Here is a 13,314-nt window from a genome sequence, read left to right as displayed (position 1 = left end):
AAGCCACAGAAAAGCAAAGGACTGTGGATGCAGTTTTAGTGCAGGACAGAGTGTTTAGCTCTCTGAAACACTCCCTATTAGGAAATGTCGTAATCAGACCCAGCCTGGCAAGAACAGAGTTTAAAATGTACTTTGCTGCCTTGAGACCCATACAGATGAATTATGTTTCAATCCTAAAGGTAGCATGAAGCACTTATTCTCCCTTCTCTCCCCCAATAAGGACAGAAGGCCCTTCTATTCCCCAGGTGGGAAGATGCCAGGCTGCAGGCCAAGGAGGAGGTTGCTCAGGCCCAGAGTCTCAGTGATGAGTGTCACAGGCTGGCCAGCAAGGCAGCAAAGCAGGCCTTGAATAAACAAAGGTGCCGAGCCAAGCCGAGTGCAGGCAGCCAGGAGCCATGAGCTGTCATGTCTGAGAGATTCTCTTGGGCTTCCCCAGCCTAAACATTGTATGGAGCAGGGATCAAGGGTCACCAACTGTCAAAACACACCCCAGGTCACACAGGACTCCCATGAGGACACTAAGCAGACAGCAGAGTTCATGGGCTGCACTCCTGAATGCACACCACCAACAGTAACTCTGCACTTAAAAAGCCACAGGCTTTTTCCCCTAACTCTCCCTGATTTTTACAAGTTAACCCCAAAGTGTGAGTTTTACAAGATCAATGCACATTTGAAATTAAACTATTCTAAAAGGCTTTCTTCTTACTTTTTTTTTTTTTTTTTTTTTTTTTTTTTTTTTGAAATGGAGGGAAACAAACACCATGCTTTGAACTGTCAGATTTGTCCAGCAGCAAACTGCAAAGCACCAAGTGGTTTAATAAACCCAAAAGTTCATAAATCTCCTTAAAGTTTCCAATTTCAAAAAAGAAGTTGTTTTCTTTGTGGTTATTTTTCAGTTTTTCTCCCTCTCTCCCCCTTTCTTTCCTGCCTTTAGGCAGATGTCCTGCCAGCAGCCTCTCAAGCTTGCCATCCCAACTCCTGCTCTCACTGCTGGGTTCCAGCTGCCCGCTCACCAGTGGGCTCTGGGCAAGGCTTTATCCCTCTAAGGAATCACTGAGAAAGGGGCTGTGGAAGGAAGTGGATTCTATTTTTAAGCACTGCCTGTTGCACAGCACCAAAGAGCATAAAGAGTTCAAGCATTCGACAAATTTGTTCTTCCTACTCTTTACGCCTTTAAAATCATCATCACCAAGGCATGATAACCATCTGTCTGCTCAATCTGCAACCCAAGGGCTTTGTACGAGTTTGCAAGGGCAAGCTCTTCTTACAGTCAGACCCTGCTGACACCATTCTGTTTGCATAAGGAGATTTACCCTTGCCTGTATATGGTGGAGCACATGAGCAGTACACTTCCAGAAACTCCAAACCTTGTGTAGTTTCTGCAACAGAAGAATAAAAGCTCAGTTGTACACAATCCTCCTCAAGCGATAAAAGAATCCAGCCAAAAATGCTGGATACTACTCGTTTAGATGGAAGAACTGGCCACAGAATTACACCCCTCTTCTTTGTTTCCTAACTACACCTTTAAAATGCAGCTTACATTCACATGTATCAAATCATACAATCACAGATGCCCTCAGGATGGAAAGACCTCAGAGGTCGCCTAACCAAACCCCTGCTGGCAGCCAGCTCCCTCTGCTTCCTGCTTTCTACTTTTCCCCCAGCAAGGCAGCATGGTTACTGAAACAGCTGTAAAACTGCTCACACACCTGCTTTACCTAAATCATGCAGATGGGAGCTGTCAGCCCATTACTGCCCTTCTTTTTCAGACACAGCACCTCAACAGGGGCACGCATATGGCTCTGTAGAGACTGCTCACACTATGATGGTGCTGGTCTGGGTGAGGGCATACTAGTAAATCCCTGGCTGTTTAAAGGGTGAGGGTGTTGTCCAGTCAGATTCAGTACAGAGATTGCATTAGGTCTCCTTAAAAGTTACTTAATTATAACATTCCTGCAAAGACTTTGGATAAATATCACTCATTTTTACTGATGAAGCTAATGAGGTTAAAAAGTTGGGGAATATGACGAAGGCCACACAGCAAGCCTGGCCCACTATCAAAACTGGAATTACACAGCAAAGGTTTGGGCTAACTGCTCTAGCCCTTCTGTGGCTCAGATTATTAAACTGCACCTTGGAAGCCTGAGTTGCTTGATCTGATGAAGGTCCAGGTAGACAAGGCTGAGTGAAGCAGCAGTTTAGGTATCAGCAAGTTACCCAAGCGTTTGCTGCAAATCCTTCAGTTGAGAAATATTTTTTCCTCTGGAACGAGTGTTCCTTACTTCCTGTTGGAACTTTCTTCTACCCTATTTCATCCCATGTCTTTTTCCACTGCACATATACAAACATACACATGCTTTGCCTGAATATCAAATAAAATCATCATTTTGTTTTTTAAAGAGAAACAAAAAGATCTTCCCTCTCTCTCTCTTTTTCACAGAATCGCAGAATTGTAGGGGTTGGAAGGGACATCTAGAGATCTGTGCTGTTGCAGTTTCATTTGATGTAGTCCCATGTGCACACCATCCAATAAAAATGACTGAAGCCATTTTCCTTTTTATTCTACAGGCTATTTAGGAACTATGTGGAACTGCAACCACAGCTACCCAGGCAGCTCCCACTGCTCACATATGGTAATATTTACTAAACCTCCTGATTCATTAAATATATTTCTAATTCCTAAGAGGTTTATTAATATTCCTCTTTGGTTTCTTCATATTGATTATAATTTCAAAATTCTCCACTGGAGATCAATGTGTATCCACTAAATTAAGTGGCAGTTGATGGAAATGCTTTGTTTTCTACAGCCATTGAAGTAATAAAGAGATCCTATCTCTCCTGACTCAAACTCCAGAGCTGACAGATTTTGTGTTGTAGTGCAATAAAAGTAACAGGAGAGTAAAATGTGGTCATTAGCTAGTTAGCAACAGTAAATGCTGAACGTAAAATCTTACAGCATAGTGGTCAGTGTGACAAAGAAGACATTATTTTCTGCCATAGCTTCTGCAAAATTTGGATCCTCTCTTCTCTTAACTTTGGAATGTTAAGAGTATTGCTCTCTTGACCTCGTATCTCTGAGAATTATGGATCTTGTTGAGAAGTAACTGTCTCAGACTGAACAATATAGGTGGATTTGGAGTTTTCAGGCAGAAGGCAATACTATTATGACCCAGTTGAAACTACAGATTCTGCATGGTAACAGAATCCATGCTTCAGCTGCCAAAGTAGTGTCTGACAAGCAGATTACTGTGGGTTTGTTTTTGCTTAGATGCTTTTAAAGAAAATGAACAGAAACTTTTTTCTTCCTGTCCCTTTAACTAGTCAAGCTCCATAGTGACTGCTAGATGTAGGTTTGGAAGTCAGTCCGTGGCTGTGCCACTGTCTTACATTCCTCTCTCTCAAACTGTTAACACTATTTGAAAAATATTCTTTGGATTCATATGAAGCAAGTCAGTACCTAAGCTAGAGAGTCCTCTAACAGAATATTGCACCAGTATTTTGTGCTGTTTCTTTTATGTAGCTGAAATTATCATTTTTTTCATATTTTCAGCCACAATTAAACTCATCTATAAAGGAGTCCCTTGTTATTATACCACATGTTCTGATAAAACACCTGGGTAGGATCTCAGACCTGACAGAAAGCAAGCTGGATCTTGGTGGAACAAGGTTTGGCTATAGAACTCATTTTTTCCAGAGTTATCCAGCTAACTGAGATAGATGACACCCTAAGGGAATTATGTATGCCTTCTCTGTTTGATTAAGCCTATTACAAAAATTTTAGAGCAGTTTGTGGCAAACACCTTCAATGGAATGTGGCATGTAATTCTTATCTTGCCAAGAAAATATAACCACTACTACTCATAAAGATTTGTTTGTCTTACAGCATTTTTCAGAGTTAGTAGCAGTGAGATAGATAGCTATTCTCAATTTTGCCAGAACACTACATTAATATTGCTAAGATTAAAACAACAAGGTAAGGCAATACAGTTGCTAAATGTTTAAAATTCTGAATTAAAATCACAAATGTTTTTTTGTTTTGTTTTTGTTTGTTTGTTTGTTTGCTTCATCAAAGAAACAAATATATTTCAGGTACTTCAATTGTTGATCAAAGTGACAGGAAAATGTTTTCCCTATTACTTGCTATGCTCACACAGATAATGTTCATTAGCACCTCGCTGAGATTATAAATGGGGCAGTCAAAAAACATTTATCTACTTGTAATTCTCACATGCATTTCATAGTATCATATCATAGTATCATAGTATTGTGCGAGTTGGAAGGGACCTTAGAGATCATCGAGTCCAACTCCCAGGATTCGAGCCCTCTGTGTAGCAGAGCGGCACTTCTACCCCCTGCTCCACAGGGGGGGATTCGAACCCGGGCCCCCTGGTGTTGCAAACGGGAATTCTACCGCTGCGCCACCGGAGGCACACATTTATTTGCCAAACCTAGTGTCATTCAAAACAGTAGGTTCTACCTCCATGTCAAGTCAAGGACTTGAAAATTGGTTCCTTCCTTAGGTTTACAGGAGTGTGCTTTAGAAGGGGAGCAGTAGCCAAGCTGTGTTCCCCAGCTTCCACTAATTCAGTATCATAGCTTGACTTTACAAATGACTGTGGAATTTTTCTGACACTGACCTTAGGATCATGCATCTTAACAGTATCATAACCTACTGAAAAACCTGGCAAAGTTCACCTGCAAATTTTTTAAGATCAGCTGATATTCGGTTAGCACAAAATACAACACAGAGGCAACATAAGATCAACTGATGGGAGTGAGAGATGGTAGGTAACTCATTTCACTCTTTCAGTAGAACCTTGCCCTGTCAAAAGCATTACAAATCAACATGGAATGACCATTAATATTCCCTGTACCCTTCGCTGAATCTGACAGCCATTATATGGAGTAAGCTTCTGAACTGTGTTTGCATGCAAACATCCTAGTAGGGAATCGCTAGATGTGTCTGTGCGATAAATCTGTGGACTGATCTAGACCATTTTTCCAGAAATACGTACAATCACTAAACCTTGATACATGCAGGTAAGGTGACAGTCTGGTGGATTTTGGCGGGGCTAACAATATTTGACTTGCAGCAGAAAGTACAGTGCTTTTCGTGTTGTTCCACAGCAGGAATAGGAAAGAATGTATATGGAAAAAGGAAAACCGAATCCTTTGAAAATGAAATAAGGTTGAATGATCTGTAGATGATTTTTCAGGATTTGAGAGAGATGTAGAACTGAGAATTTGGTTTCTGTGTAGTTTGTGCACACAGCCTTTGTATTCGGATATAACAAAGTCATACTCCATTAAGGCTACAGTTTCAATTCCCAAATTATTAGAAGATAAAACTCTTCTTGCAGAAATAGCAACATATGCAGTATTGATTTTATCACAAACCTCTACAACTAGTTCCACAATCCCTTAGATTTATCACAAAACATAAACACTAGGACCATCTCCCTACAGAGACACAACAAATAGAAGCACTACCAGTATATTTTTCAGGTGGCATTTCTGCCATCTAGGGACTTTTTTTTCCACTGTCATTTTAAGGTAAGTATGTATAGTTTGGTATAGGACAAGTTTTTCAGAAGAGACCGCCAGGGAAAGAGGGGCAAGGGAGTTGCCCTCTGTGTTAAGAAGAGGATAGACTCTGAAGAGATGCCTCTGTAAAGCAGCCATAATTGAATTAAGAGAGTATGGTTAAAAATTGGGGACCAAATAAAAAAAAAGATATCTGGCGATTGGGGTCTGCTATAGGCCACCTGATCAAGGGGGTCCTGTAGATAAAGCTTTCTTGCTCCACCTTCAAGAAGCATCACACTCACAGGCCCTCATCCTGAAGGGAGATTTCAACAACCTGGACATCTGCTGGGAAAGTAACAAGATGAGTTGAGAGGAATCCAGGAGATTCTTGGAATGCGTTGAGAAAACCTTCGTGTTCCAGGTATTAGACAAACTGATTAGAGGTGAAACAGCAATGTATCTAGTGCTCACCAATGCAGAGGAGATCATTAAGGCATTTAAGATAGAGTCATTCTGGGATGTAATGACTGTGCCCTGGTTGAGTTCATTATCTATAAAAACACGGGCTTGGTAAAAAGTGAGGTCATGTTTGTCACTAGTCAGAAGCTAGAAGGCCTCTGAATGTTGCTAGACTAACAAAATGTATCCAGAAAATTATCACTGGAGAACACTGAACACTATCACAGGCCTCTCAGATAGAATTTATATCTCTTAATGATTGATCCTTTTACTCTTCTTCAAAAAAAACAACAAAGAAATAAACAAAAAATCTTGCAGATTTCATTTCATAATTAAGTCTTTACTAGATATGAGTGTTAAAAATTTGAAAAACTTTGTGAAACAAAAAGCTGTTTGGAGGGAACATGTAAGAACAGTCAGTTAATGCTGTCATGTTCACAGGCTTTGAGGATCTTTCACTTATAGCTTGGTGAGAACAGTTAACAGCTCTATCTCTCATTTTGATTTTACAGGATTAATGAAGTCTTTATTAAATAAAAAAAAAAAATGAAGTTTCTATTATTGTCCACCTAGGTACAAAATCATAATGCTTTTCTGTACGTGGCAGAAAGTAAAATTGGAGCACAGAAAAATTTACAAACCACTTTACCTTTCCATTTCTTCATCATCAATGTGTGTAATAAGAAAATAGATTTCCTTCTAGCAATGCTACTTAAAATGAAACTGTTTAAAAGAAAGAAAGAAAGAAAGAAAAAGAGAGAGAAAAAACAAACAAAATAAAAAATAGCAGAGAGATTTCTGGCATGTATCTGACCATACAGGAAAGATTTTATGGAAGCTAAATTGACTACCAAAGGAAGAAGTGCAGGATTCACCTGCATATGTATTCAAGAACCCTAACAGCAAAATACAATGCAGTCTGATTCCACAGTTTCTTGAAGAACATTTTGCAAGCCAGCATGGTTTTCTTTTCCAGGGATACAAGGTGGAAAAGAAACTAAAAATCTGAGAGCTTCTGTTCTACAGTCAACTTTAATTATAGTCTCTTTCTCCCACTCTTGCATGAGATACTTTTTATTGTAAGGTTTATAGAAATATTACAAATTAAAACCTAACATGATTGCACCTCTCACAACAAATGACATTGTGATGTTTTTAATACAATCACCTCCTCTGCCAAATACCATTTTGTTAAAAAAAAATCAGCAGATTTATTAGTTAAAGAAGGTGACAAAATACCTGCTCAGAAAAGCTGGATTTTTGAAGAAAATTTGTGCCATACTGTTGAGTTTTGTTTATTATGGACGGAATGTCATGATCTAAATAAAACTTCAGTTCTTTAGTAAGAATCACATCTAATCTATTTTAATGTAAAAAAAAAAAAAAAAAAAAGCCAACTACTTCTACCAAGCATATTCATTTTTATGAAGGATTCAAACCAGTTACATTTATTTTTTACTGTGAACAACTGAATTTTTGTGCCATCCATGGGGTAGGATAGTATTTGTACATTTTACGGGTATTACGCCAGGCACTCTTGAAATATGCCATGCTTTGAAACCAGAGCCAAAACAGAAATGCCGTAAAGAGAAAGTGATGCAAAGATTGCTTTTCATTCTTCTCTGTCCTATGTGGTGTTTGTGTTTTGTTTTGTTTTTCAGTAATGATACTGAAGACTTCTCCCCTTAGGCAGAGTGGTGTTTAAAGTAGTTCAAAAAAACAATATTATAACAGCACTTCAAAAAACTATAGTCAATACATACATTACAATGAAAAAGAAAAAAATAAAAAGCATCAGGGATGATTATGTGTAAGCTGCCAAGTAGCACAGCGTCTCCCATGCATTCACATTTAATGAACAGGCTGCACTGAATGGCATTAATGAAAATCAAGAGCAAGAAAGGCAACCTTATCATAGAAACCTGGAATAGAGCTAGAAGAGACCCACAAGCATCTCAGAGTCCAGCTCTTGACTCCACGTAGGACCACCCACAATTCAAACTCTGTGTCTGCAAGCATTGTGCAAATGCTTCTGTAACTCCAGCAGCTTGGGGCTGCGACCCCACTGCCCTGGGAAGCCTGTTCCAGGTTCCAGACACACTCTGGTGAAGAACCTTTTCCCAGGTCCTGATCTGACCCTAGCCTTATACAGATCCATGTCATCCCCAGAGAGCGAAGATCAGCATTGCCCACCTGATCTAGTAATTGTGGAAGTTTGGTGGCCCTGCCAGGCAGGTGGGTTGGAACTTCATGATCTTTGAGGTCCCTTCAACCCAGGTCATTCTGTGATTCTGTGATTCTGTAAATGACATTGGTCGCCTTCCCTTCGTCAGCCAAAACCGTCACTCCATCATAGAAGGCCACAAGATTGGTTAAGCATGACCTTCCCTTGGTGAAGCCATGCTGGCTGTCTTGGATCACACGCTCATTCTACATGTGATCCAGCATGTCATTGAGGAGGATCTGTTCCATGATCTTCCTGGGCACGGAGGTGAGACTCACCGATCACCAGCCTGTAGTTCCCTAGGTCCTCCCTGCTCCCCTTCTTGTATATGGGAGTGACGTGACCCTTCCTCCAGTCATCCGGGACCTCACCTGACAACCACGACTTCTCAAATATGATGGAGAGTGTCTCAGCAACCACCTCAGCCAGCTCCTTCAGGACCCTGAGATGCACACCATCCGGCCCCATAGACTTGTACCCATTCAGTCTCAAGAAGCTCCCTTCAAGTACTTAAAGGCTTCAATGAAGTCACCCCACAGCCTTCTCTTTTCCCGGCTGAACAAGTCCATCTCCCTCAGCCTGTCTTTGTAGGAGAAGTGCTCCAACTCTGATCATTTTTGTGGCCCTCCTCTGGACCCTCTCCAACAGCTCTCTGTCTTTCTTGTATTGAGGGTCCAGTTGGGGGCCCAAAACCTCTTTTTGTCAACACAAAATCAATGCCTAGTGTAACACACTACACAATATATCTAATGTAATTCCTCTTTTTCTGTCATGAAACTGTTTTGTCAGCCATTTGTGATGACTAGGCACTTTTGGTGATGACAGTGCCATGACATTTCCGTGATGACTGTGCCCTCAGCTTTGTAAATCACAAAAGCTCAGGTTGCAGACTGAGGACTTAGGAAATGAGTAAGAAATCTCTAAAGGAGAAAAGCTGTGATTAGATGCAAATATATTCATTAGAGAAGAGATTGAACAGAAATGCACCTTCTATTTTTTAATGAATTTTTAAATACAGACATGTACTGGAGGTGTGCAATTTAATGTAGTTGACCTTTTAAGGAGTTGTTAGCAGTGTTTGCTACCAAAGGTTTTCATGACTATTTTTTTCTCTGTTTAAAAATGTTTACTTCAAACAACTCTTCAAATGTATAGGATTTTTTTATTAACAATCATTTATTTCTTCTTTGCTGCAATTATTTTCTGCAAACATAGCTCCTATTTTTTGTTTGTGAGTATTAAAGACATGAGAGAATAGTACCAGACACCTTGGGATAGCTGACAGCCTCTGCACAGAACACATAGACTGTGCCTGCTGCAAACATCTGTATAGATTTCCACACATTTTTCACCTTATAGCACACACTTCTTCTTAATACCTTGGAATATACAGTCACAGAATAACCCATCTCACGTTTCTTCCCTTAAGACATCATTTAAGGTTTATGAAGAATTTGAATGCCTTTTACCAAAGCAATTTCATCTGTTTTTCAAATATTGATTACTAGCCTGTGTTTAATAAATATGACAAGCTTAATTAAAATATCTGCAAAAGGCAGTGAATTGATAAAATAGTTATAATGAGAAACTGAACTAGAATGTAGGCTCCAAATTTCCTGTGGATCACAAGATTCCTGCTGCATACATACCTCATTCCTTCAATTAAAATATATATATATATGTTTATTTTTATGTATTTGTTTTAGAGATGGAAGCAAGAAAATGAAGAGGAGAAACTTAATTAGATTTTGAAATCAGCAAGAGAAACACCTGATGTTGAATATTTCCTTAAATATGAAGTATGAACTTAAGGTCACATTTTTTCCATATTGGCTCTATCCCATTATGAAATTGAGAATTTCAAGTAGCAATATGCGTTCCTCCTTCTGATAAGAGCACAGCTAAGACTGAAATCCTCTCAAAGAAGCAAGAATGTCAGCATCAACCTCTGCCTGCTTTCAGCTAATATCCCTTCCACTCTCCCAACCCCACAGATTTTTCTACTCGCTTTTCCTCTTTGCTCAGTCTTCACATATATACCAGAAATTATCTGACCAAAGAGTACTTAACATTGGAAGAACAACAATCTTTAGGAAGTGCAGTAATTATTCTAAAACTCAGGACAAAATCTCCATGTGCCGTTTCAGGATACTATCAAACAGTACATTCTAGAACAAAAGCATATTTACCATAATCCTTGAAAATACTTAACATACTGAAATATGCTTGAAACCTCCATGCACACTTCACTGCTCTTTCCAGTGTATTTGTAATTAAAAAAAATAAAATAAATAAAATAAAATCCTCTTACTTTTACAGACGCTAGTTCTCAAAGCAGTTAAGAAAACATTTTTTTCAGCGGTGCATTTATCCATAGAATTAAAAATATGCAAATAAACTGGGTTCTTCTTTCCCCTGTTTCCCACTTGTTAGCAGTAAAGTTGCAGGTTTCTGATGGCAATTTCACTCTTTATTACTTTCTATTTAAAAATGTGTTATACAAATAAAATTCTTAAAACAATACCAATAATTACCTAGTACACTAGTGAGTTCCACTGTGGCATGCTTAAGTAAATTCTTGAAACTTGTTCTATTTTAGCGTAAAGAATGCAATCAGTTGAAATCAGTGTTTTATGCAAAATAGTTCACTGATCATAGCAGAATGTAGTCATTAAAAATAAATTAAGAGATAAAACCAAATTTATGGGAAAATGAGCAAAATGTGCAGACTTTTTCAATCACTACATCTTTCTTTTTTGGTTTTCAATATGCCTCAGAAAGAAGCATACTTTTTCTTGTACCTAAGACAGAACATTAATTTCTTATAGCAGTAAATGCATCCTATGGGTCAAACTGTGTAAATACTTAAATTATAGTAAAACTCAATGCTTTACAACTATACTTTACAACTTTGGAAATCAGTCTAACTGTGGCCAAGTGTATAAATCCACCATCCCAAAATGAGAACAGGACTGAAATTGGACAGAAAAAGCTGGCACAACTTCTCAGGTCCTCAAATGTACAGCAATGCTCCCAGGAGTCTGTTCAAAGTCTTTTCCCCTTTATTTGTCTTTACTCTTAAAATCAGTAGTTTTTTTAGCTCTAAAAAAGCAAACAGCAGCACAAGCTCGTTCTACCATTTCAAATTTATACAAAAAATTCTGTAGAATTAATTTGTTGTAGCAGTTGTCAGATTGTTATCATCCACTGAATCATAGAATCACCAAGGTTGGAAAGGACCTCCAAGACCATCCAGTCCAAATATGCACTTACCCATATTTACCCATCAAACCACATTGCTTAGTACCATATCTAAATGTTACTTGAACTCCTCCAGGGATGGTGACCCTACCACCTCTATAGGCAGCCTGATCTAGTGCCTGACCACCCTTTTTGAGAATAAATTTTTCCTAATATCCAGCCTGAACCTCCTCTGGCATAACATGAGGCCATTCCTTCTCTTTCTATTGTTAGTTACACAGTAGAAAAGGCCATCTCCAACTTTGCCACAATCTCCTTTCAGATAGCTGTAGAGACCAAAAAGGTCTCCCGTGAGCCTCCTTTCCTCCAGACTAAGCAAGCTGCATTCCCCTAATCCCTTCTTATAAGACTTGTGCTCCAGAGCACTCACCAGCTTCACTGCCCTTTTCATCTTTCACCAATCAAATAAACCTGGAATCAAGTACCAAGCCAGCAAAAGTATCAGAACGTGGTCTCTAGAAAATTCAGATAGTGACATAATGCATATATGTGTGATCCAGATCAAACTTACACTGCCAGAAGAACTGTGTACAAGTTTGGGGCCTCCAACACAAGATCCACCTGTTGAAGTGGATCCAGAGGAAGGCGCAAGGATAGTCAGAAAGCTGAAGAATTTCTCCTGTGGAGACAGACTAAGGGAACTGGGGTTGTCGAGGCCAGAGAAGAGAGGGCTCCAGGGACATTTCATAGTAACAAATGGAAGCATGCAAGGAAACTGGAAAAGGATTCTTTGTCACAAAGTGTGGTGATAGGACAAAGAGTAGTATTAACTCAAATTGGACAATATACAGATAAAACATAAGTGAGCACAGAGCCACACACTGCAAACAACATCAAGTATTAAGATCAATATGCAGAAGCTAGCTTTTGCTTTGCTTTTTGTTAATTCCACTGTTTTTCTGGTGATTATTAGCTGAAATTCTATTTGGAATCCACACAATATTTCATGGTGCATTTGGCTGTATGTCATCATAGCAGCAGTGCTAACAAATGATTTTTGAAACACATCCTTCCATTCCCTTTTTATGTCTACTTCTGAAATCATAGTAGAACTTAGATTAAAAATAAACTGAAATTCTTCCAAAGATTTCCATCTTTTTTGTCCATATGGAACCATTTTCCCTTATGTTCTTATCTATATTTTACTAGCAGATCTCTTCATGCATAGATCATGCTAAGAAATTGTTCAACATGCATTTTGCTGTTTCTGCTGAAACAAACACTCAGAGATAATGCTGTTTAAATTCTTCTATTCCCTAGATGAAGAAAAGGGAGAGGAAAAACCCTTGTTTTAGAGGATCTTTGGAAATCACTTGAATTTTGTATAACAGTTTAATGGACATTAGGGGGACTAATTAGGAAAACAAGCAAACAAACAAAGCAAGAACGTTTGTCATTTGGAACTATCTAGATTGCAAATATATTACTTACTTTCCTACTCAGATTATATTTTCCACATTTAAAAAATTAAAGTTCTCTGAGGGTTTGTTTTTGATCCAGATTTAACATTGTTTATTTCCAAAGCCAACCATTCAATTAAGTTCATTGGGTAACTTAGTAAACTATTCTACAAAAGGAAAACAAGAACTACGTTTTCAGTATTTTGACTCCAGCTCACATATGCAAATTTGGATCACAGATCCTGTGCATCAGAAGAGTAAAATGTTCATATAATGTAGAGAAATTTATTTGCAAATTCCCTTTTGCATGCTGTCATTTGAATTCATAACATAGGGGTCATCTTTTAAAAACATAGCCAGAAATTTGGAGTTTCAAATTTCTGTATTAACTCATGTTATGTTATTAAATATACTTCCAGCTCAGCAAAAAAAAAAAAAAAAAAA

Source organism: Excalfactoria chinensis, chromosome 2, assembly GCF_039878825.1.
Source record: "Excalfactoria chinensis isolate bCotChi1 chromosome 2, bCotChi1.hap2, whole genome shotgun sequence".
In the NCBI taxonomy this organism is placed as follows: Eukaryota; Metazoa; Chordata; class Aves; order Galliformes; family Phasianidae; genus Excalfactoria; species Excalfactoria chinensis.
The sequence above is the reverse complement of the archived record's forward strand: the minus strand, read 5'-3'. Positions refer to the sequence as shown.